This window comes from Macaca fascicularis, chromosome 2 (genome assembly GCF_037993035.2).
Source record: "Macaca fascicularis isolate 582-1 chromosome 2, T2T-MFA8v1.1".
Lineage (NCBI taxonomy): Eukaryota > Metazoa > Chordata > Mammalia > Primates > Cercopithecidae > Macaca > Macaca fascicularis.
The window spans coordinates 39677904-39704016 of record NC_088376.1 but is presented as its reverse complement, the minus strand read 5'-3'; the positions used below and the strand labels follow the sequence as shown (position 1 = coordinate 39704016).

At 40.3% G+C, this 26113-nt stretch overlaps 1 protein-coding gene across 5 annotated transcripts in view; it reads right to left on the bottom strand.

Moving 5' to 3' along the window:
• SLC35G2 (solute carrier family 35 member G2) overlaps positions 1 to 26113 on the bottom strand; it is a 37098-nt gene that overhangs the window by 8784 nt on the left and 2201 nt on the right. Inside the window, exon 1 of one of the 5 annotated variants that reach the window (XM_074031100.1) lies at positions 5061 to 5081. The exons of 3 other annotated variants lie outside the window; for them this stretch is intronic. The gene's annotated coding sequence lies outside the window, so the exon portion shown is untranslated. Of the gene's footprint in view, positions 1 to 4574; positions 4740 to 5060; positions 5082 to 26113 lie in introns of those variants that run through there. One more of the 5 variants, XM_065539960.2, reaches the window with a different exon arrangement.

Here is a 26113-nt window from a genome sequence, read left to right as displayed (position 1 = left end):
GTTGGGATCTTTTGACATGTCTTCACAATCGGTTTGTCTTTTTAATGACTTCATACTTCTAGTGTTTTGATATTTCTCCCAATGCAAGACCACTATGTACTTTAGCCACTGTAACTTTCTGCAATCTGCTCTAAATTGTTCTGATCAAAGTGCCAACTCAACTTTTCCTCCTTCCTCAGAGACAAGTGCTCTAAACCAGTATCATGGCTTTAGTTCCTCTGACAAGGATTCACATGGGGAAAGTGACCACTAAGGCAGAGGTGTCTACTTCAGCAGTGCAGAGCAACTCAGCTAATTAGAGGGAATATGAAATAGAACCAGAAGTCTACTCTGCTTAGCTACAAATGTTTCCACCAAAAATACTGGATACAAATGGATTAAAAGTATGCAGTTTGGTGTCTGCTTGAACAATGGGCACATTCAGTGTGGCAAGCTTAAAACCACTATTTTTATCCAAAAGAGGAACTATTTTCCAAGCTAGATCCCAGAATATGAGGCCTGAGACCACCTCATTCCTATGGTTGAGAAAAGTAATACACAATTATGGAGGCTGGCACGTCGGCATGTCCAAAATTTGCAGAGTGGGTAGCAGGCCAGTCCAGAGAAGTGCCAGTATTGCCGTTTAAGTCCAAAGTCTGTCGGCTAAAGAATTCCCTCTTGCTTGGGGGAGGTCAGTCTTTTGTGCTCTTCAGGCTTTCAACTGATTGGACGATGCCCACCCACATTATGGAAGGCAATTTGCTTTCCCCCAAAGTCCACCCTTCCAAATGTAAATCTCATCCAAAAACTCTCACAGAAACATCCAGAATAATGTTTGACCAGCCAAGTTGACACATAAAAGTAACCATAGAATGTTTTTTTTTTTTTTTTTTTAAAGAGGCCAGGTGTAGCAGCTCATACAAGGCCAGGAGTTCGAGACCAGCCTGGCCAACATGGCAAAACCCATCTCTAGTAAAAATACAAAAATTAGCTGGACGTCGTAGCACATACCTATAATCCCAGCTACTCAGGAGGCTGAGGCAGGAGAATCGGTTGAACCCAGGAGGCAGAGGTTGCAGAGGAGGCAGATGCCACCACTGCACTCCAGCCTGGGTGACAGAGCAAGACTCTGTCTCAAAATAATAGAAGACCAAAAAAAAAGAAAAAGAAAAAGAAAACATTAAAAAGCAACAAAAAAAGATTGTTTTAAAGAAAAAAAAGAAAAGTAACCATCAGTCTTATCCCCTGCTTGTCTCCCATATGCACAAAGCTTCTGACTATTCCCAACTACTGGGAATTCTTTGAACACATCATGTTTTCATGTCTCTAGGTTGTCTAATATGCTGTTCCTTCTTTATGGAATATTCTTTTCCTGCTTTTTCACCTGGTTAATACCTGCTCATTATTCAAGGCCCAGATTAAATATCACCTTCTCTCAAAAACTTCCCTAGGCCTACCTCCCAATCCAATCTGAGTTAGATACCTGCACCTGAGTGGGGGATATAACTTTCATTATACCTTTAGTCACAGAATTTACCATATTGAATTACAAATGTTTGTCTTTCTCTTCCACTGAACCTGTGACGGTCTCAACTACAGAGACCACATCTAATATAGTACTCGGCATGAGATGAGAATTCAGTAATTGTCAAATGAAGAATAACCATTTTTTTAATGAAGCAAAATTTAGTACCAACCAAATATAAATAATATAAATAAATGGATTTAAATGGCTAGCAACTCAAATAGGAAGCCTTATCCATTAAAACACTTTAAAGTTCCTAATATTTCAAGAATAAAACATCACAGTATACAGTTTGGCTATTAAGAGAATTTGTGTATTCAGCTTCTCTACCCCTGGCACTATTTCTGCTGCTAGGTCTCCCAAATTTCCTTTAATATTAAATTTTTAGGGGCCGGGCACGGTGGCTCACGCCTGTAATCCCAGCACTTTGGGAGGCCAAGGTGGGCGGATCACGAGGTCAAGAGATCGAGACCATCCTGGCTAGCATGGTGAAACCCCGTCTCTACTAAAAATACAAAAATTAGTTGGGCATGATGGCGCGCGCCTGTAGTCCCAGCTACTCGAGAGGCTGAGGCAGGACAATTGCCTGAACCTGGGAGGTGGAGATTACAGTGAGCCGAGATCATGCCACTGACTCCAGCCTGGCAACAGAGCAAGACTACGTGTCGGGAAAAAAAAAAAAAGAATTAAATTTTTAGGGCATAACTGCAGCTGTTCCTTAAGTAATTTGTATCTGCTTTAAACCACTAGAGAATTAAACTATTCTCAGTCATTTCTGAAGGGTGCTGGAAATACATGTGTTTCAGCATCTTCAGGCTGAGTTTCAACTGCTAGTTTCCTGATAGTTTCCCAGTGTATGCCTTACATTTTGGCCCAGTCAAGTGAGTCCCAGCACCAGCAAATCCACAGTGATTCCACATCAGGAGCTTCCCAGTGGTTCCATATCTGAGCTTGTTCAGAATAAGCTTCTCACCCAAGAGCTTATTCTATTTACCACCATCAGATCTCTAAATAAATAACATTTTGTTTATTCCTATTACAAAAGCAATATGTGTTTACTATAGAACAATTAGAAATGTGAGAAAGCAAAGAAAATAAAAATCACTCATAATCCTACCAGAGACAACTACAGACTCCTCTAGAAAGATTTTTCTTGCAAAAATGATATCAAACATCATATCCTATTTTATAACTTTCCCATTTTACAATGCATTGTAAACATTTTCCATGTCATTAAAAATTACATAATATCACTTTTAATGGCTAGTTAATATGGAGCCAAGAAGGGCTTTGAACACATTAACTTCAGCCCTCCTAATGCTGAAAGGCAAATAGGATGACAAACTACCCGTATGCAGGGCTAGATTCATAGCAATAACAGGAAATGCCACATATGTGAAAATAAACATAACAATTTTGAAGTTTTTCCATTGAATGTACATGAAGGAATGTTTTGTCTTGTTTTTTCTTTTCTTTTTTTTTTTTTTTTTTGAGACGGAGTCCTGCTTTGTCGCCCAGGCTGGAGTGCAGTGGCCCAATCTCCACTCACTGCAACCTCCACCTCCCAGGTTCAAGCAATTCTCGTGCCTCAGCCTCAGGAGTAGCTGGGACTACAGGTGTGAGCCACCACGCCCAGCGAATTTTTGTATTTTTTGTAGAGACAGGATTTTTGCCATGTTGGCCAGGCTGGTCTCAAACTCCTGGCCTCATGCAATCAGTCAGCCTGGGCCTCCCAAAGTGCTGGGATTACATGTGTGAGCCACCACGCCCAGTCAACAAATTTGTTTTCTTTTTTTTTTGAGACAGAGTCTCACTCTGTCTCCCAGGCTGGAGTGCAGTGGCGCAATCTTGGCTCACTGCAACCTCCACCTCCCAGGTTCAAGCAATTCTCCTGCCTCAGCCTCCCAAGTAGCTGGGACTACAGGCGCCTGCCGCCACACCCAACTAGTTTATTGTATTTTCAGTAGAGATGGGGTTTCACCATGTTAGCCAGGATGGTCCCCATCTCCTTACCTCATGATCGCCCACCTCGGCCTCCCAAAGTGCTGGGATTACCAGCGTGAGCCACCGCGCCCGGCTGTTTTCTTTTTCTTTTTTTTTTTTTTGAGACGGAGTCTCACTCTATCGCCAGGCTAGAGTGCAGTGGCGAAATCTCGGCTCACTGCAACCTCTGCCTCCTGGGTTCAAGCAATTCTCTTTGATTCTCTCCGTGCCCGGCCAGCAAATTTGTTTTCTTATAACTTGCACATCCTGTCCACCTCCCAATAACTTCTATTCAAACCTTCATCTAGGCTCAGCTAGGCTCAGGGCAAAGGGTAAGTGTCAACGTGTACATAGTAAAATTCACTCAGAACTCTGATTTTTTTGTTTTGTTTTGAGACAAAGTCCCACTCTGCCACCCAGGTTAGAGTGCAGTGGGGCAATCTCAGCTCACCTCAACCTCCACCTCCTGGGTTCAAGGGATTCTCCTGCCTCAGCTTCCTCAGTGGCGGGGACTACAGGCATGCGCCACCATGCCCAGCTAATTTTTGTATTTTTAAGCAGAGATAGGGTTTCACCATGTTGGCCAAGCTGGTCTCAAACTTCTGACCTCAGGTGATCCGCCCGCCTCGGCCTCCCAAAGTGCTGGGATTACAACCTTGAGCCACTGCGCCTGGCCTTTCTGAGATGGGATCTCACTCTGTCGCCCAGGCTGGAGTGGAGTGGAGCAATTTCAGCTCACTGCAACCTCCACCTCCTGGGCTCAAGGGATTCTCCTACCTCAACCTCCCACGCAGCTGGGATTGTAGGTGTGTGCCACCACACCCGGCTAATTTTTGTATTTTTTTTAGTAGAGACAGGGTTCTGCCACATTGGCCAAGCTGGTCTCGAACTCCTGGCCTCAAGTGAACCGCCCGCCTCAACCTTCCTAAGTGCTGGGATTACACACCTGAGCCACCGCACCCGACCCAGAACTCTGATTTTTAAAGTGCTCCTTCTAAAAAGACTCAGAGCCACAGAGACATCAGAAACAATCATAGAATGACTCTACATCGTCCCACAATGATACTAGACAGACACATTGGCACACCTCGAAATTTCTGGGTTGTGCACAGCCCAAGATGGCTCATTTAAGCTGCCATGTCCACTCCTCCAACAAATCCAGGCACCATCTAACTGGGGCATGCCAAGTCACAGTCTCCTTTGTGAATTCCATGATGGCAAGAGAGCTCTCATTCATATTTGCGTTCCTGGCACACAGAGCACATTTAATAAAAGTTGATTAAACAAAAATAATGACTTGGTCCTGAACTGCATTCTACAACTGCTCCTTGAGCTTTGTCCCATCCTATAATAGCCATCACAAGCTCTGCTATTTATTCTACCATTTCTGTCCTGGCCCCACCTTTGAGATTGTTCTCACAGTTATCTTCGCCACTAGGTTGCAATTCTGACTATGCTGGTGACGCTGGTTCCAGGTCCCTCAGGAACCCCTCTGCCAGTCTGGTCTGCCCTTGAACTCTATACTGGCCCCAGGGTATCCCAGGATTGTCAGAAAGGCCTGGCCAGGATTCACCTGGGAGAGGGATTAGCATCTCTGCAAAGTTGTTGGATTGAAGGAACTTTCATTTTGAGCTACATCATTGAAGAGCTTTAAATCTGAAAATAAGAAAGACATTGAACCCTATTACTCACATCTCTTTGTCATTTGAAGCAGATCCCAAACCACTCAAAAGGACAAAACAAGGAAATAGCAATGAATTGCATTCAGTGAATGGGGTAAGGGTATTAAGTGTCTGGAATGTAAGAAACAAAAACATTAGTTTTTACCTTTTTTTCTATTTTCTAAATGTTTTGGTGGCTAGAATAAGATATACTTTGAACTCAAGAGCAATAAATGTTAATATATTAAAAGTAGCTTTATGAAATATGAAAAGTATCTTTATTTCAAAATACTTCAAAGTAGTCATCTGAATATCAGAAATATTAAGACAACTTATTAAATCCTGTATTAAAATGATTGCTTATTACTTTTTGTTTATACTAGTCAGAAGTGATTCTCTTCTACATTTTAGATTTTTCAGAGTAAAAAGGATATAATTTTAGACTTTGACTACAAACTGGGGTTTTTCCACACAATTTGTGGACATGACTGTCTGATGGTGACTCTTAGGTATTTATGCTAAAAATGTTATTTTGGGGATCGACTCTGATATTTATATTCACATTATTGGCCAGTAGGGAACTGATACCTGACTCAAAAATTAGTAGGATAGGCCAGGCGCGGTGGCTCAAGCCTGTAATCCCAGTACTTTGGGAGGCCGAGACGGGCGGATCACGAGGTCAGGAGTTCGAGACCATCCTGGCTAACACGGTGAAACCCCGTCTCTACTAAAAAATACAAAAAACTAGCCGGGCGAGGTGGCAGGCGCCTGTAGTCCCGGCTACTCGGGAGGCTGAGGCAGGAGAATGGTGTAAAAACCCGGGAGGCAGAGCTTGCAGTGAGCTGAGATCCGGCCACTGCACTCCAGCCTGGGCGACACAGCGAGACTCCGTCTCAAAAAAAAAAAAAAAAAATTAGTAGGATATGAAGTCCTTCATTCTATCCATGAGCTCGTTGTTCTTAAGAAAAAAATTTAGTTTGAGAGTCTGAGGAATGATAAGTTTGTTACATTCCGGAATCTAGTTTTGGTGCTGTGTCCATCCTTTAGATAGAGTGCAGCTCTGTATTACCATAGCAACAACTAACTTTTGTTTCCATAGCCACTGACTGCACTCCTGACCCTGCCAACCATCTTGCAAATGCATCCTCTTGCTTAGAAGAACCAGGGAAGGAGTGGGGCATGGTGGCTTATGCCTGCAATCCCAGCACTTTGGGAGGCTGAAGCAGGCAGATCACTTTGAGCTCAGGAGTTGGAGACCAGCCTGGGCAAAATGGTGAAACTGTCCCTTAAAAAAAAAAAAAAAAAAAAGGCCGGGCGCGGTGGCTCAAGCCTGTAATCCCAGCACTTTGGGAGGCCGAGACGGGCAGATCACGAGGTCAGGAGATCGAAACCATCCTGGCTAACACGGTGAAACCCCGTCTCTATTAAGAAATACAAAAAACTAGCCGGGCGAAGTGGCGGGCGCCTGTAGTCCCAGCTACTAAGGAGGCTGAGGCCGGAGAATGGCGTGAACCTGGGAGGCGGAGCTTGCAGTGAGCTGAGATCCGGCCACTGCACTCCAGCCTGGGCGACAGAGCGAGACACCGTCTCAAAAAAAAAAAAAAAAAAAAAAAATCACACCACTATACTACAGCCTGGGCAACAGTGAGACCCTATCTCAAAAAAAAAAAAAAAGAAAAAAAAAGGCAAGGCACAGTGGCTCACATCTGTAATCCCAGCACTTTGGGAGGCTGAGACGGGCTTACCACCTGAGGGCAGGAGTTCAAGACCAGCCTGGCCAACATGGTGAAACCCCATTTCTACTAAAAATAAAAAAAATTAGCCAGGCATGGTGGAATGCGCCTATAGTCCCAGCTACCAGGGAGGCTGAGGCAGGAGAATTGCTTGAACCAGGGAGGCAGAGGTCACAGTGAGCTGAGATCATGCACTGTACTCCAGCCTAGATGATAGAGTGAGACTCTGTTGAAAGAAAAGAAAAGAAAGAAAAAAGAGAGAGCGGGAGAGGGAGACAGAAAGAAAAGAGAAAAAAAAGGAGGAGAAGGAAGGGAGGGAGAGAGAGAGGGAGGGAAGGAGGGGAGGAGGAGGAGGAAGAAGAAAGAAAAGAAGGGCAACAACCAGGGGAAGAATATGGATGAATCAGCCCAAATTTATCATCATCACTGTGCCTTTCTGGTGACAGGTCAGTGGTGATATCCTCTTTGAGGATGACTCCCTGCAGTACTAATGGCGGCACAAGAGTGCCAGAACTGGATGACAGCTCACTCATTGCAGCCTAGAAAAAATTCTGGGCACACTAGGCTGAATGATAAGCTCCTTGGCATGCTAGCCAAAATCAGCTTAAAAGAGGGCTGGCTACCTGGGTACAAGAGAACCCTTATTTTGGGTTGAAAAGCAGAAGCTTCCCAAGAGGGAGGATACACTGAAGCTGAAGGTATGACAGTCCCCCCAACCAATTAGGCTGGGGATGAAGGCTGCTTAGTTGGACTAGGAAAAGTAGTGGATACTGGATTCCAGAGTGGGCCATGTTGGGAGGAGCACGGTAGAATGTGATCTAAGGGGACTAAGACATTTTGGGCTGAGCTAGGCTATAGGAGAATGGTAGACAGACCTGAGGATTTTGCCGAGCTGTGTCAGTCTGGGTTATGGGAGGGGGTGGAAATTACAGCTAAGGGACTTGGAGATGAGGGAAGGTAAGAAGACAGATCTGATGGTATTGAGGTAGGGGCTGGAAAGAGAAGCATCAAACAGGAGGGCTAGCCCAGGTTTGAGCTGGACACTCCACTGACAGTTCTAAAGCAGAAAATTAGGGAAGGAATAGTCAGGGGCTATTGGGCTATGCAGTAGCTTCTAGAAGTCAACAGCTGGCTCTGGGAGGGAAAAGATCGAGAAAAACAAAATAAATAAATGAGAGCAGAAGGTATGAGGGGAAAAAGTAGGGGTGAGAGTTATCAGGCTGGTTAGAGCTGGGCTAAACATTTAGTCTTATCATTAGTTTGAAAGCACCTGGACCAGTTAGTTGCTGTATAGGCAAAGTCAAAGGGAGAAGCCTGGCCTCACTTTACTCAGTCATGGTTCATGACTTTAGGAGACTGTAATGAACCATGCATACCAGGAAAGGAAAAGGTTAACTGAGGTTGGAAAAAAAGCTTTATGTGGCACTTTTAAACAAGCAGGTTGGTTTGGCTTGTGTGACTGTGATGGTGCCTGATTTGGAGCAGAGCAATTTGTGTTGTGACATTTTAAAATCCATTTTGGCACACGGTGATGAATGTGTCGACTGGCAGCTAAGAACTTGCTAGAATGCAAGTATGCAAGTCTTTCAGCATTTATAATCGACACTTCCCTTTCCAGGAAAGAGCCTTTCTAATCTTCGAATCAGTGGACTTATCAATTTGCATAAAATATGCCATCCTCAATGAACACATATTTATCATCTACCACTTAACTTTCCTTCTGTTTAAAAAAAAAAAAAAAAAAAAGCAGAATCACCTTGCTGTGAGTCAGCAGCTTTAAATTCAGCTGTGCTGGGTGAAGCTGTTAAGGGTAGGAAGGAGCCACCACTAGAAGGGGGAGGAGCAGGAATAAAATGATCCTTTTCTATTTCCATGATTTTTTATGTTTCTATTTAAATGGTTAAATACCCATTTAGGTTAGATGCTAATTAAATGTAAAATTACTGGGCTGTTCCAATATGCATGTTAAAGTTGTACTTCTTGGTTGTTTGTAATTTACCTAACTCTTGAGAGATCCTCAGAACAGCCCAGCTGAGTTCAAAGAAGGCTTCCAACTGCCCAGGATACGCATCAGTTCCTGAACTAAAAAAGAACACCCCAGGATCAACAGAAGCCACTATCAAATCCTTCAAACACTACATGCGCCACATGCTCACATTTGTCTTGTTTTTGCTACTACTTATCCACAAAAAAGCCAACCCTGAACTCCTTCTTGGGGTGAAAACTTTAAAATATACCAAATGAATCAGTTCAAAATTTTACAAATTTGTTTGGCTTAATCATAACTGATTCTTCATACTATTGACAGCATTGATTCTTCACACCATAGATACCACTCACTAAAACTACAACTCAGTCACCTCTTCCCATATACCATATTTCATTAAAATCAACGTAAGATAAGAAATGGTTACCAGATGCCATCGTTTAAGACCAAACCATAGGTCAAATTTTGAATAAACCTAACAATACCTGATTGGTTAAGTAGCACACCTAGATTTATTAAAATCACTGCAGTCCTTTAATGTCTATAGGAGAACATGCATGCACAAGCACACACATGTGCATGTGCATTATATATATATGTATATATAAATACTACTGCAAAGTTAAAAAGAGACTTTACCAAGTTCTGTCATTGACAGGGACATTATATATAAGACTATACATACTGTAATTCACCTCATCAAGAGTTAATTTTATGGCCGGGCACAGTGGCTCATGCCTGTAATCCTAACACTTTGGGAGGCAGATCACTTTGAGCTCAGGAGATTGAGACCAGCCTGGGCAACATGGCAAAAACCCAACTCTACAAAAAAGCACAAAAATGATCTGGGCATGATGACTCCCACCTGTAGTCCCAGCTACACAGGAGGCTGAGGCTGGAGGATTGCTTGAGCCAGGTAGCAGAGGTTGCAGTGAGCCAAAATTGTACCACTGCACTCTGGCCTGGGTGACAGAGCAAGACTTTGTCTCAAAAAAAAAAAAAAAAAAAAAAAGTTAATTTTACCAGGAACATGTGTCAAAATGTAAAATTATGTGAACTCTTTGACCCAGCAATGCTATTTTCAGGGATATATCTTAAGATCATCACCAGTAAAGTATATAAAGATGTGCATGTAAGAATATTCATCATGGCTTTCTTTATACAATGAAAAATTGTAAATAAACTGCTCATTAATGGGATGCTGGTTAAAGAAAATCATTAATGTGGCCGGGCGCGGTGGCTCAAGCCTGTAATCCCAGCACTTTGGGAGGCCGAGACGGGCAGATCACGAGGTCAGGAGATCGAGACCATCCTGGCTAACACCGTGAAACCCCGTCTCTACTAAAAATACAAAAAACTAGCCGGGCGAGGTGGCAGGCGCCTGTAGTCCCAGCTACTCCGGAGGCTGAGGCAGGAGAATGGCGTAAACCCGGGGGGCGGAGCTTGCAGTGAGCTGAGATCCGGCCACTGCACTCCAGCCCGGGCTACAGAGCAAGACTCCGTCTCAAAAAAAAAAAAAAAAAGAAAGAAAAGAAAATCATTAATGTAATATGCAGCCATCTAAAAGGGTAATTTTTACATATAGAGAGAGATATAAGAAAACCCTCATGTCATATTGCTGAGTAAAAAGAAAGATGTCAATGAGTATTCATGATGTGATTCTATTCATCCTTGCAAATGGTGGAAATTCAATTATATGGTATTTTCTCTCTTTTCTGTTTATTTTTCATATAAGTATATATTTCCCTTAAAATCCGAAAAAAAATCAAGCTATTTTCATCAGAGGAAAAAAATCATTACTCTGTATTTCAGTCACACTAAAATAGTCATCCAAGAAGCCAATTGTAGCTCTTTTATTTCTGTGCCTTCTGTTGGAAGGAAAACTGTATATAAACAGACCATATTACAGAGAAAATTTGAATGAATGGTGTCTAGTGCCTAAACCAAAACAGAGGTGAAATATTATATAAACTGAAGAGGATGACTTTATCATAGTGTTCGAAATAATTCTGTGTGTGTGTGTGTGTGTGTGTGTAGATATATACTAGTATATTTTCATTACTAACCAAAAACATAATGTAGGTTCCAAATGGCAGCAAAGAATATAATTACCTTTGGCTTTTCTTACATAAGTTACCACCCCATAAATCTTTATGTTAATGTGGAAAAATCTGACCTGAACAGATGGACCTCATGCTGTTCTCTAAAACATGAACAGATTTCTGATCTTCTGGACCAGGAAATGAAGTCAGCACTAAAACAGGAGACACCATCATCCATCTCCTAGAATTTCAATCTAAGAATCTGTAATAAAAGCAATATTTCCCTTTATAGAAATATAACTAAGTAATATATTTGCGTCTTAATGAAATGTACTCTTGATATGATAAAACACAGTGGGATATTTATGGCACTGGTGGTGCTGGCTATCTGGTCCCTGAACCTCACCAATTTTGGAGAATCCCCTTGCTGTGGTTCTTGGCAGGTAGTAGCATTTGGCTTGATGCTCCCAAGCTTCTTATGGAAGGCACATCTCTGGGGCTGACACTCTGCCTGGATAAATCTTCATCTCATTAGCCCAAGGGCCTTTTTTTCCATGAGCATTTTCATAGAAGCTGTTTCACAAATCAACTCCATTGGTGTTGAAGACCTAATAAAGGGCTCTCTATCAAGTAATTACAGCACTGAGGTTTAAATTTCTGCTCCACAATTTTCTAGTTGTTTGATTTATGTTGGGAAGAGACTGGTGGGATAAGCAGGCCTGAGTCTGAGGAACAATTAAGGAGTTGGCCTGTGAGGTCAAGAGATTGGTTACATAAAAGAAGAATGAGTAAATAGTTAAATATATCAAGGATAATGGAAGTCAGATTTTTTTTACCAAGAGAGAAGGAAGTTACAAATACAATAAGGGTGAAGACTAGAATGAACCCTGTAGTGTTGGAGTAGAGCTAGAGATATTGGAGTAAATTCATGAGTTTTAATATAAATAGACAGAAAGATATATAAATAGATATAGGGGTGTGTGTGTGTGTGTGTGTGTGTGTGAATTCCCTAGCTCTGTCTGCTAAAATGACCTAAAAACAGTAACACTCCAGTAGCAATGACCACACCTAGCATCCAGATCTTGGTTCTAAAAATGCATTCTCAAGTAAAAGGAACCAGAGTTCAGTGGAGAAACAGCTGATGAAATAACTGCAATGATTGTGGCAGAAAAAATATCAGAAGAGCCTGAAATGTCTTGCACCCCAAAGAAAGTACTCTCAGAATGACATAGAGATGTCAAAAGGACACAGGAACTGGCTTGAAGGGTATCCCAATGGCTGGAACTGGAGCATTTTCAGCATTAAAACCAATGGTGATAGTAATGGCTTATAATCTATTGGGTAAAATAGAAATCCACAAGTCCATGCTGATGGAAATAAGCAAATAAGAAGGGAGAGGAAAAAACTTCTATACAATATAATCCCAACTAGTAAATGGAAAACAAATGTTTTAATTGGAAAAACTACAATTTGGCAATCATCCTAGTAACAATTTATGCAAGAATCATAAAATAAGCAAGTGAAAGTTTAAGAAACCGGATGTTTACATAGCCTCAAAGTGTCCTCCTACAAAATACTTATTAATTCAAAGGGAAAGAGAATAACTTAACAGTGGAGAAATTATCACCTTAAGCCATCAAAGTTAACATCACCAGCAAAAAGACAAGTCAATATTATGTGCCTTTTAATATGATACACTTGGAAGAATACAATTTCACTTCTATCACATTCCTGCCAAAAAATGTATTACCTGAATCTAATCATGAAGAAACATCAGACAAACCTAAAATGAGGAACTCTGCAAAAAAAAAGAAAGAAAGAAAAGAAAAAGAAGGAAGGGAGGGAGGGAGGGAGGGAAAGGCCTGAACTCAAAAATGTCAAGGTCACTAAAAACAAGGAAGGATTGAGGAAATGTCACAAATTAAAGATTAAAGAGACATAACAACTAAATGCAATTCATAATCCTGACTTTGATTCTAGACCAAAAGTAAGAAATATTTTTTCAAAGAGCAAACTGTTTGACCAAATGACAAATTTTGAATGTGGTCTGTGGATTAGAGGAATTATATCAACGTTAAATTTCTGATTTTGGTGATAATACTGTGGTTATGCAGGAGAGGGTCCTGGTCTTAAAGGAAAACACTTAAGTAGTTAAGGATAATTGAATATCACCTCTGCAACTTACTTCAATTGGTTCAGAAAAAGAGAATGAATGGCAAAACAAATGTAAAATGTTTACAATTGGAGAACTTGGGTGAAGAATAATAAAAGAGTTATCTTTTACTCAGGAGTTTGTTGTACTATATTTGCAACTTTTACATACGTTTGAAATTATTTCAAAATAAAAAGTTAAGAAAATGGCAATAACAGTATTTAATTCTTTGGATTTTGGGTAAAAATACATGAATTAGTATTTGTGGTATGTTTATAACAGAGCTAGACACATAATAAATGCTAGATATATGTTAGCAATGATGGTGATAGACAATGGTGGTGGTGGTGGTGGTGAAGTCCTGAATTTTAAACACACGATTTGTCCAGGCGCAGTGGCTCATACCTGTAATCCCAGAACTTTGGGAGGCCAAGGCAGTCTGATCACCTGAGGTCAGGAGTTCAAGACCAGCCTGGCCAACATGGTGAAACCCTGTCTCTACTAAAAATACAAAAATCAGCTGGGTGTGGTGGCAGGTGCCTGTAATCCCAGCTACTCAGGAGGCTGAGGCATGAGAATCGCTTGAATCCAGGAGGCCAAGGTTGCAGTGAGCAGAGATCATGCCATCGCACTGCAGCCTCAGTCACAAGAGTGAAATTCCATCTCAAAAATAAATAAACAATAAACACACAATTCATCTGAATTGGGATGAGTTGACTCTGGCTCACTTTTCTCCTTTTAGATTTAACAAAGAAATTAAAATAGTATTTACTTGCATTTGACATGCTAACAACAATGTCAATTTGTTTATTGCAATTTAAACACTGTTCATATAATGTTTTATATACTAGTGTCCCCAAGCAAAAGACATGTTAGTAATATTTTTTAAATAATCCAAGATCAAATTTTTAAAAATCCATTTTCACCTTTCATTAATTTAGGCAATATGGTGATAATGAGAATATGCAATACATAAATATATACATATATTAACATATTTAATAAAGGTAAGTAATATACAATGCTATTGTATACGGTTACTATACAACACCATATACAATACAATAGCATTGTATATTATTAACCTTTATTAAATATGTATGTTAATATATATTACAATACATAGAATTAAAGACCATGAGAGTTTAAAAGACTTTGGGGATCATCTACTCCAATTCCTTTGAGAGTAACTGTATCCTCTCTCTACAGCAGGGGTCCCAACCCTCAGGGCATGAACTAGTACTGGTCCGTGGCCTGTTAGGAACTAGGCCACACAACAGGAGGTGAGTGGAGAGCAAGTGAGCATTACTGCCTGAGCTCCACCACCTGTCAGATCAGCAGTGGCATTATATTCTCATAGGAGCACAAACCCTATTGTGAACTGTGCATGTGAAGGATCTAGGTTGCATGTTCCTTATGAGACTAATGCCTGATGATCTGAGGTGGAACCATTTCATTCTGAAACCATTAGTGAGCACACCCCTCACCCCGCTGACTCCTTCTATGGAAAAACTATCTTCCATGAAACCAGTCCCTGGTGTCAAAAAGGTTGGGGATCACTGCTCTATAGCATCCCCATCAAATAGTAGTTTCTGATTGACCACCTACAATGACAGGAAACACTCCTTCTCAGAACAGCCAATTGGAAGTCATTCCTGATTGTTAGAAAGTTACTTTTTAACAATGAGTCAAAATCTTTCTCCATGTAATTTCCAGAGGCTGCTACTATACATGTCTTCTGAGGTCACAAATTGATTCCCTCTTCCACATAACATTTCGATAACAAAAACTACTATTCCCTACCCTCCTCAACTAAGTTCTCCCACTGTAAGTTTCCTCTTCTCCAAACTGAATATCCCCCGAGTTTTCAATTATTCCATGTATAATCATGGCTTTCAGTCCTCTCACTATCTTAACCACTCTCCTCAGTTTCTATACTTTGTCCTGTTCAGGGGGATTTTGTTTCTATGAAGGCAGTCTGAGATCACATCAGCTATCTTGCAATCTCATGCATTCATGATTATTCCTTCATTCAGTCAGTATTTATAAGTGCCTGTGATGTGGAAGGCACCATGCTAAGATATTATAAGAGACAAGACCAAGAAGACATAAGCTTTCTCTTAAGGAACATACATGTTAATGGGTGAGAAAAGATGTATGGTAATAAATGCCACAAAACAGACACAAGTACTATGCACATTAAAGGAAGGAAATTATACAATTAACTATAGATTTGCTTTAACATAAGAATATGGGAGAACAAAGCAAAAGTAATGACAATTTCAGCCTAGAACTAATTTGTTTTGGGATAGCATGAGAATTGGTGAAAAGGAGCAGTTTGAGATTTAAACTACACTAAAAGAAAAACTTCTAGATTAGAAGAATGATCACACAAATGCAGAAGACACAAAGAGTTTATACAGTTTTTTAACCCTTGAGAGCTCTGACAACAGGAATAATAATTATTTGTGCAGAGTGATTTACATGCAATTCTTTAAATAGGCAAAAAAAAAAAAAAAAAGACTAGACTCAAGCACTTTACATGTATTATCTCACTTAAACCCACAAGTTCAACAAGGTAGGTACTAGTATTACTCCTTTTTTTAAAAAACTTAAATGAAGCTCAGCAAGGTTTGGTGACTTGCCCAAGCTTACCAAGGTGCTAAATAGTGCAGTCAGGCTTCAAACCCAGGCTGTCACCTTCCAGGCCATTCGTTTACAACTTGAGATTATCAGCTACTTAATGCCCAACAAAGCAATCTCTGGCAAATTCCCACCCACGTGTCTAAAACTTCCCTGGTGACCTACTTGTAAAACCCCTCACTGAACAATCTGTTCATTCTCTGGATTCTAGAACACTTTCTACAGGGCTCTACATTCATCCTTGACATACTGTATCATTGTGAGGTGCCTATATACCAGTATCCCCTGATAAAGTGTTACCACTCCAAGAAAAGGCATTATGTATGTCTTTATCTTTCTTCTTAGTATCTCCAACTCCTAGCTCAGTGTAAGACTCAACAAATGCTGGGAGAATGAATGAGTCCTCTGGCTTAGCTGACATGCTTTGGAGAAAGTCACCTTCTTAACCAAGCACCTCTAATTCTGGATCTAATTAGTTGTAGTGCAGAGCTTTGGTTGTCACAGTTGTGCAACCTAACTCTGTCTTGTATCTCCTAACTCTGAAGTGAGGGAATCCAATAAGCAATGTGAGTATCTGGCTGTTGTCCACCATCCTCTTCAGCAGCCTCATTCATTTTTCAGGGTCTTCACTCACATTTACAACAGTGGCCAGCCAGAGTTACACAGAAACCAGAGGCAAAATAAATGGGAAATGAGATCACCTAATATTTCTTCTTTCCTTCATTGAGTTCCTAAAGTAAAAGAGTTCAGTAAAGTTGCTGATACTTTGGGGTCTTAAATAAAAGAGAGATACAAAGCAAGTGATTTTATACAGTTAGAAAATGATTAAACACACTTTAGTAAAGATGGCAGGCATGTGGATTGAGTTCATATATGGTTATAACTATAAAATAGTGTTAAGCTGAAAAATGCAATTGACATACTGAAGAATGCATGAGAGTCTCTTAACAGCAGAACTCTTAAAGTAGAAGAAAAAATTACTGAGATTAAAGACAGGCTATTTGAACATACACTGTCAGAAGAGCGAAAAGAAAAAAGAATAAAAAGAAATGATGTGGGCTGGGTACAGTGGCTCATGCCTGTAATCCCAGCACTTTGGGAGGTTGAAGTGGGCGGATCAGCAGGTCAGGAGACCGAGACCATCCTGGCCAGTGTGGTGAAACCCAGTCTCTACTAAAAATACAAAAAGTAGGCCAGGCACGGTGGCTCACGCCCGTAATCCCAGCACTTTGGGAGGCCGAGGCGGGCGGATCACGAGGTCAGGAGATCGAGACCATCCTGGCTAACACAGTGAAACCCCATCTCTACTAAAAATACAAAAACATTAGCTGGCCGTGGTGGCGGGTGCCTATAGTCCCAGCTACTCGGGAGACCGAGGCAGGAGAATGGTGTGAACCCGGGAGGCGGAGCTTGCAGTGAGCCGAGATTGTGCCACTGCGCTTCAGCCTGGGTGACAGAGCAAGACTCTGTCTCAAAAAAAAAAAAAAAAAAATACAAAAAGCTGGACGTGGTGGTGCGTGCCTGTAATCCCAGCTACTTAGGAGGCTGAGGCAGGAGAATCGCTTGAACCCGGGAGGCAGAGGTTACAGTGAGCTGAGATCGGGCCACTGCACCCCAGCCTGGCGACAGAGCGAGACTCCGTCAAAAAAAAAAAGACAAAGAAAAAAAAGACTGTATGTCTACAAATCTAGAAAACAGCCTCAAAAGGGCAAATCTCAGAGTTATTGGCCTTAAAGAGGAGATGGAGAAAGAGATAGAGGTAGAAAGTTTATTCAAAGAAATAATATGAGAACTTCCCAAACCTAGAGAAAGAGATCAATATTCAAGTACAAGAAGGCTATAGAACACCAAGCAGGTTTAACCCAAAGAAGACTACCTCAAGGCACTTAATAATCAAACTCCCAAAGATCAAGGATAAAGAAAGGATCCTAAAAGCAGCAAGAGAGAGGATACAGTTACTCTCAAAGGAATTGGAGTAGATGATCCCCAAAGTCTTTTAAACTCTCATGGTCTTTAATTCTATGTATTGTAATATATATTAACATACATATTTAATAAAGGTTAATAATATACAATGCTATTGTATTGTATATGGTGTTGTATAGTAACTGTATACAATAGCATTGTATATTATTTACCTTTATTAAATGTTAATATTTAATATTAACAGCATATAATGAAGCTCCCATATGTGTGCCAGTAGACTTTTCAGTGGAAACCTTACAGGTCAGGAGATAGTGGCATGACATACTTAAAGTGCCAAGGGGGAAAAAAAATTTACCCTAGAGTAGTATAGCTGGTGAAAATATCCTTCAAGCATGAAGGAGATATAGTTTCCTAAACAAATAAAAGTTGAGGGATTTCATCAACTCCAGACCTTTTCTACAAGAAATGCTAGAGGGAGCTCTTCGATCTGAAAGAAAAGAACATTAATCAGCAATAAAAAATAATCTAAAGGAGGCTGGGCGCAGTGGCTCACACCAGCACTTTGGGAGATTGAGGTGGGCGGATCACAAGGTCAGGAGTTCAAGACCAGCCTGGCCAATATAGTGAAACCCCGTCTCTACTAAAAATACAAAAATTAGCCGGGCATAGTGGTGGCCGCCTATAGTCCCAGCTACTCAGGAGGCTGAGGCAGGAGAATTGCCTGAACCCGGGAGGCAGAGGTTGCAGTTAGCCAAGATGGCACCACTGCACTCCAGTCTGGTGACAGAGCGAGACTCCATCTAAAAAAAAAAAAAAAAAACAGTCATCTAAAGGTACAAAACTCACTAGTAATAGTAAGCACACAGAAAAACATAGAACATTATAACACTATAATTGTGGTATGTAAACTACTCTTATATAGAAAGATTAAATGATAAACCAATCAAAAATAACTTCAAGACATAGTACAACAGAAGTAAAGAGAAACAACAAAAAGTTAAAAAGCAGAAGGATAAAGTGTAGAGTTTTTTATTAGTTTTCTTTTTGCATGTTTATGCAATCTTTGTTGTCATCAGTTTAAAATAATGAGTTAAAAGACAGTATTTGCAAGCCTCATGGTAACCTCAAGTCAAAAACATACAACAGATACACACAAAGCAAGAAATTAAATCATGCCACAAGAGAAAATCACCTTCACTAAAAGACAAGAAGGAAGGTAAAAAGGAAGAGAAGACCACAAAACAACCAGAAAACAAATAACAAAATGGCAGAAGTCCTTACTTATTGATAACATTGAATATAAACAGACTAAATTCTCCAATCAAAAGACATAGACTGGCTGAATGGATTAAAAAGCCAGACCCAGTGAATCTATTTCCTACAAGAAACACACTTCACCTATAAAGATACACATAAACCGAAAATAAAGGGATGGAAAAAGATATTCCATGCCAATGAAAACCAAAAAAGGACAAGAGTAGCTATACTAATATCAGACAAGATAGATTTCAAGACAAAAACTGTAAGAAGAGACAAAGAAGGTCATTGTATAATAATACAAGGGTCAATTCTTCAAGAGGCTATAACAACTATAAATAAATATGTACCCAGTGTTGAAGCACCCAGATATATAAATTAAACATTAGAGCGAAAGAGAGATACCTCAATACAATAATAACTGGAGACTTCAACACCCCACTTTCAGCACTGGACAGATCATCCAGACAGAAAATAAACAAAGAAACATTTAACTTAATCTGCAATATAGAACAAATGGACCTAATAGATATTTACAGAACATTTCATCCAACTGCTGTAGAATACATATTCTCCTCATCACATGGATCATTCTCAAGAATAGAATACATGTTAGGTCACAAAACAAGTCTTAAAACATTAAAAAGGCCAGGTGCAGTGGCTCACGCCTGTAATCCCAACCCTTTGGGAGGCTGAAGTGGGCAGATCACCTGAGGTCAGGAGTTCGAGATCAGCCTGGCAAACATAGCAAAACCCCGTCTCTACTGAAAATGTAAAAATTAGCTGGGCATGGTGGTGCGCACCTGTAATCCCAGCTACTCGGGAGGCTGAGGCAGGAAAATCGCTTGAACCCAGGAGGTGGAGGTTGCAGTAAGCCGAGATCTTGCCACTGCACTCCAGACTGGGAGACAGAGCAAGACCCTGTCTCAAAAAAAAAAAAAAAAAAAAAAATTGGAAATTAAGCAATGGAAATTAAACACGGAAATTAAGCAATATGCTCCTGAATGACCAAGAGGTCAATGAAGAAATTAAGGAAATTGAGACATTTCGTGAAACAAATGGTAATGGAAACACAACATACCAAAAGCTATGAGATACAGTGAGAGCAGTACTAAGATGGAAACTTATGGCTATAAGTGCCTACATCAAAAAAAGAGGAAAAACTTCAAATACGTAACCTAATAACACATCTTAAAGAATTAGAAAAGCAAGAGCAAACCAAACCCAAAGTTAGTAGAAGAGGCCAGCAATTTGAGAGGCTGAGGCTGGCAGATTGCTTGAGCCCAGGAATTTGAGACCAGCCTGGGCAACATTGCAAAACCCCATCCTTATAAAAAATGCAAAAATTAGCTGGGCGTGGTGGTGCACACCTGTAGTCCCAGCTACTCGGGAATCTGAAGTAGGAGGATCACTTGGGCACCAGGAGGTTAAGGCTATGGTGAGCTATAATCATGCACCTGCGCTTTGGCCTGCATGACAGAGCAAGACTCTGTTTAAAAGAAAAAACTTAGTAGAAGAAAATAAATAATAAAGATTAGAGCAGAAATAAATGAAATTGAAATGAGGAAAACAATACAAAAGGTCACTGAAACAAACAGTTGGTTTTTTTAAAAGATACACACAATTGACAAACCTTTAGTCAGACTAAGAAAAAGAGAGAAGACCCAAATAAATAAAATCAGAGGCAGCTGGACAAGGTGGCTCATGCCTATAATCCTAGCACTTTGGGAGGGTGAGGTAGGCACTTGAGCTCAGGAGTTTGAGACCAGCCTGGGCAACATGGTGAAACCCCATCTCTACCAAAAATATAAAAAATTAGCCAGGTGTGGTGGTGCATGCCTGTGGTCTCAGCTACTTGGGAGGCTGAGGTGGGAGGATTGTTTGAGCCAGGGGAGGCAGAGGTTGCAGTGAGCCAAGATTGCACCACTGCACTCCAGCCTGGGTGACAGACCATATCTCTAAAAAATAAAATAAAATTAGAGATGAAAAAGGAGACATTACAACTGATGCCACAGAAATTCAAAGGATCATTTGTGGCTACTATGAGCAACTATATGCCAATAAATTGGAAAATCTAGAGGAAATGGATAAATTCCTAGACATATATAACCTACCAAGATTGAACCATGAAGAAATTTGAAACCTAGACAGACCAATAACAAGTAACAAGATCAAAGTTGCAATAAAATGCTACTGATTTTTGTATGTTGATTTTGTATCCTGCAACTTTACTGTATCCTAAAGTTCTTTTCCTCCCCATAAAGAAAAGCCCAGGACCTCGCGATGGCTCACACTTGTAATCCCACCACTTTGGAATGCCGAGATAGGTGGATCACAAGGTCAGGAGATCGAGACCATCTTGACTAACATGGTGAAACTCCGTATCTACTAAAAATACAAAAAATTAGCGGGGCATTGTGGCGGGTGCCTGTAGTCCCAACTACTTGGGAGACTGAGGCAGGAGAATGGCGTGAACCCAGGAGGTGGAGCTTGAAGTGAGCAGAGATTGCGCCACTGCACTCCAGGCTGGGTGACACTGCGAGACTCCGTCTCAAAAAAAAAAGAAAAAAGAAAAGAAAAGAAAAGCCCAGGACCTGATGGCTGAATTCTACCAAACATTTAAGGAAGCATTAATACTAATCCTGCTCAAACTGTTCCCAAAAATAGAGGAGGAGAGAATACTTCCGAACTCACTCTATGAGGCCAGCATTACTCTGATACCAAAACTAGACAAAGACACATCAAAGAAAGAAAACTACAGGCCAATATCTCTAATGAATATTGATGCAAAAATCGTCAACAAAATACTAGTAAAGCAAATTCAACAATACATTAAAACAGTCATTCATCATGACCTAGTGGGATTTATCCCAGGGATGCAAGGATGGTTCAACATGTGTGAATCAATCAATGTGATAAATTATATCAACAGAATGAAGAACAAAAACCATATAATCATTTCAATTAATGCTGGAAAAGCACTTGGTAAAATTCATCATCCCTTCATGATAAAAATCCTCAAAAAACTGGGCATAGAAGGAACATATCCCAACATAATAAAAGCCAAATGTGACTGGGCATGGTGGCTCATGTCTGTAATCCCAGCACTTTGGGTGACTGAGGGGGCGGATCACTTGAGGCCAGGAGTTTGAGACAAGCCTGGCCAACATGGCAAAACCTTGTCTCTACTAAAATACAAAAAATTAGCTGGCATGGTGGTGCATGCCTGTAGTCCCAGCTGCTTGGGAAGCTGAAGCATGAGAATTGCTTGAACCTGGGAGGCAGAGGTTACTGTGAGCCAAGATGGCACCACTGCACTCCAGCCCGAACAACAGAGCAAGACTCTGTCTCAAAAAAAAAAAAAAAAAAAAGTCATATACGATAGACCCACAGCTAGTATCGTATTGAATGGGGAAAAACTGAAAGCCTTTCCTGTAAGATCTAGAAAAAGGATGGCCACTTTCACCACTGTTATTCAAGACAGTACTGGAAGTCCTAGCTACAGCAATCAGATAACATAAAGAAATAAAGGACATCCACCTTTGCAGGGACATGGATGAAGCTGGAAACCATCATTCTAAGCAAACTACCACAAGGACAGAAAACCAAACACTGCATGTTTTCACTCATAGGTGGGAGTTGAACAATGAGAACACATGGACACGGGGTGGGGGGAACATCACACACCTGTCCGTGGGGGGTCGGGGGCTGGGGGAGGGATAACATTAGGAGAAATACCTAATGTGAATGACGAGTTGGAGGGCGCAGCAAACAAACCTGGCATATGCATACCTATGTAACAAACCTGCACGTTGTGCATATGTACCCTAGAACATAAAGTATAATAATAATAATAATAAAGCAAGAAATAAAGGACATCTAAACTGGAAAAGATGACAAATTATCCTTGTTTACAAATGATGTGATCTTATATTTGGAAAAACCTAAAGACTCCGCCAAAAAACTGTTAGAACTTTAGAATTTATCAGTAAACTATTATTTACAGATAAACAAATTCAGTAAAGTTGCAGGATACAAAATCAACATACAAAAGTCAGCAGCATTTCTATATGCCAAAAGTGAACAATCTGAAAAGGAAATCAAAAAAGTAACCCATTTACAATACCCACAAATCAACTTAAACACCTAAGAATTAACCAAAGATGTGAAAGATCTCTACAAAGAAAACTATAAAACATTTGTGAAAGAAATTTAAAAGGACACCAAAAAATGGAAAAATATTTCATGTTCATGGACTGGAAGAATCAATATTGTTAAACTGTCTATATTACCCAAAGCAATCTATAGATTCAATGAAATTCCTGTTAAAATAGCAATGACATTCTTCACAGAAATAGAAAAAAAAAATCTTAAAATTTATATGGAACCACAAAAGACCCAGAATAGCCAAAGTTATCCTGAACAAAAAGAACAAAACTGGAAGAATCACATTACCTGACTTCAAATTATACTACAGAGCTATAGTAACCAAAACTGCATGGTACTGGCATAAAAACAGATACATAGACCCATGAAACAGAATAGAGAATCCAGAAACAAATCCATACAGCTATAGTAAACTCATTTTCCACAAAGGTGCCAGGGACATACACTGGAGAAAGGACAGTCTCTTCAATAAATGATACTGGGAAAACAATAACCATATGCAGAATAATGAAATTAGACCCCTATCACTCATCACATAGAAAAACCAAATCAGCCTGTAATCCCAGCACTTTTGGAGGCTGAGGTGGGTGGATCACAAGGCCAGGAGTTCGAGACCAGCCTGACTAACATGCTGAAACCCCGTCTCTACTAAAAATACAAAAAAAAAAATTAGCTGGGCGTGGTGGCACATGCCTGTAATCCCAGCTACTCAGGAGGCTGAGGAAGGAGAATCGCTTGAACCTGGAAGGCAGCGGTTGCAGTGAGCAGAGATTGAGCCACGGCACTCACTGCACTCCAGCCTGGGCGACAGATGGAGACTCCACCTCAAAGAAAAAAAAAAAAAAAGAAAAAAGAAAAATCAAATAAAAACGGAATAATGTCTTAAATATAAGTCTTCAAACTACAAACTACTACAAGAAAACTTGGGAAAACTCTCCAGGACATTGTTCTGGGCAAAAATTTCTTGAGTAATGCCCCACCAGCACAGCCAACCAAAGCAAAAATGAATAAATGGGGTCACATCAAGTTTAAAAGCTTCTGCACAGCAAAGGAAACAGTCAACAAAGTGAAAAGACAACCCACAGAATGGGAGAAAATATTTGCAAACTACCCATCTGACAAGGGATTAATAACCGGAATATATAAGGAATGGTAAATAACTATCAAAACAAATCTAATAATCCAATTTTTAAGTGGCAAAAGATCTGAATAGACATTTCTCAAAAGAAGACATACAAATAGCAAACATGAAAAGGTGCTCAACATCATTGATCATCAGAGAAATGCAAATCAAAACTACAATGAGATATCATCTCACTCCAGTAAAAATGGCTTTTATCCAAAATCCAGGCAATAATAAATGCTGGCAAGGATGTGGAGAAAGGGAACTCTCACACATTGTTGGTGAGAATATTAATTAGTACAACTACTATGAAGAACAGTTTGGAGGTGCCTCAAAAAACTAAAAATAGAGCAACCATACAATCCAGCAATCCCACTGCTAGATATATAACCAAAAGAAAGGAAATCAGTATATCGAAGAGTTATCTGCATTCCCATGTTTGTTGCGGTACTGTTCACAATAGCCAAGATTTGGAAGCAACCTGAGTGTTCATCAACAAATACTTATATACAATGGAGTATTATTTAGGCATAAAAAAGAATGAGATCCTGTTATGTGCAACAACATAGATGGAACCGAAGGTCATCATGTTAAGTGAAATAAGCCAGGCACAGAAAGACAAATTTCACGTGTTTTCACTTATCTGTGGGATCTAAAAATCAAAACAATTGAATTCATGGAGATAGAGAGTAGGCTGGGCGCAGTGGCTCACACCTGTAATCCCAGCACTTTGGGAGGCTGAGGCAGCCAGATCACCTGAGGTCAGGAGTTCAAGACCAGTATGGCCAACATGGTAAAACCCCATCTCTACTAAAAATACAAAAATTAGCCAGGTATGGTGGCAGGTGCCCGTAAGCCCAGCTACTTGGGAGGCTAAGGCAGGAGAATCGCTTGAACCCAGAAGGCAGAGGTTGCAGTGAGCCGAGATCATGCCACTGCACTCCAGCTTCCAGCCTGGGTAACAAAAGCAAGACTCAATTTCCAAAAAAAAAAAAAAAAAAAAAAACAGATAAAAGAGTAGAAGGATGGTGGTTACCAGAGCTGGCAAGGGTAGTGGGAGAGGGTTGGGGGTGTGGGGAAAACTGGGGATCGTTAATGGATACAAAAAGTAGAAAGAATGAATAAGACCTAGTATTTGATAGCACAACAGGATGACTATAGTCAATAATAATTTAATTGTACATTTTTAAATCATTATAATTGGATTGTTTATAAAAACAAAGGATACATGCTCGAGGGGATGGATACCCCATTTACCATTATGTGATTATTAAACATGTTGCATCTCTATATCAAAGTATCTCATGTACCCCATAAATATATATACCTATGTGCCCACAAAAATTAAAAATTAAAATTAAAATTAAAATGAAGTAGTCACAAGTCATAGAATCAAGGAGTAGAATGGTGGTTTCCAGGGACTGGAGGCCAGGGGAAAATCAGGAGTTACTAATCAACAGGCATAAAGACTCAGTTAAGCAAGACGCATAAGCTCTAAAGATCTGCTATACAGCATCGCATCTATCAACAATATATATCAACAATGATGTATTATACACTTAAAATTTTATTAAAAAGATAGGCCCAGGTGCAGTGGCACACGCCTGTAATCCTGGCACTTTGGGAGGCCGAGGCAGGCAGATCACCTGAGGACAGGAGTTCAAGGCCAGCCTGGCCAACATGGTAAAACCCTGTCTCTACTAAAAATACAAAAACTAGCTGGGTGTGGTGGCCAGCTACTCCAGAGGCTGAGGCAGGAGAATCCCTTGAACCCGGGAGGCAGAGGTTGCAATGAGCGGAGATCACACCACTGTACTCCAGCCTGGGCAACAAGTAAGACAATGTCTCAAAAAAAAAGAAAAAATTTTTTTGTTCAGAGGACAGATCTCATGTTACATATTCTTTCCACAATAATTGTTTTAAAGTCCAAAAAAT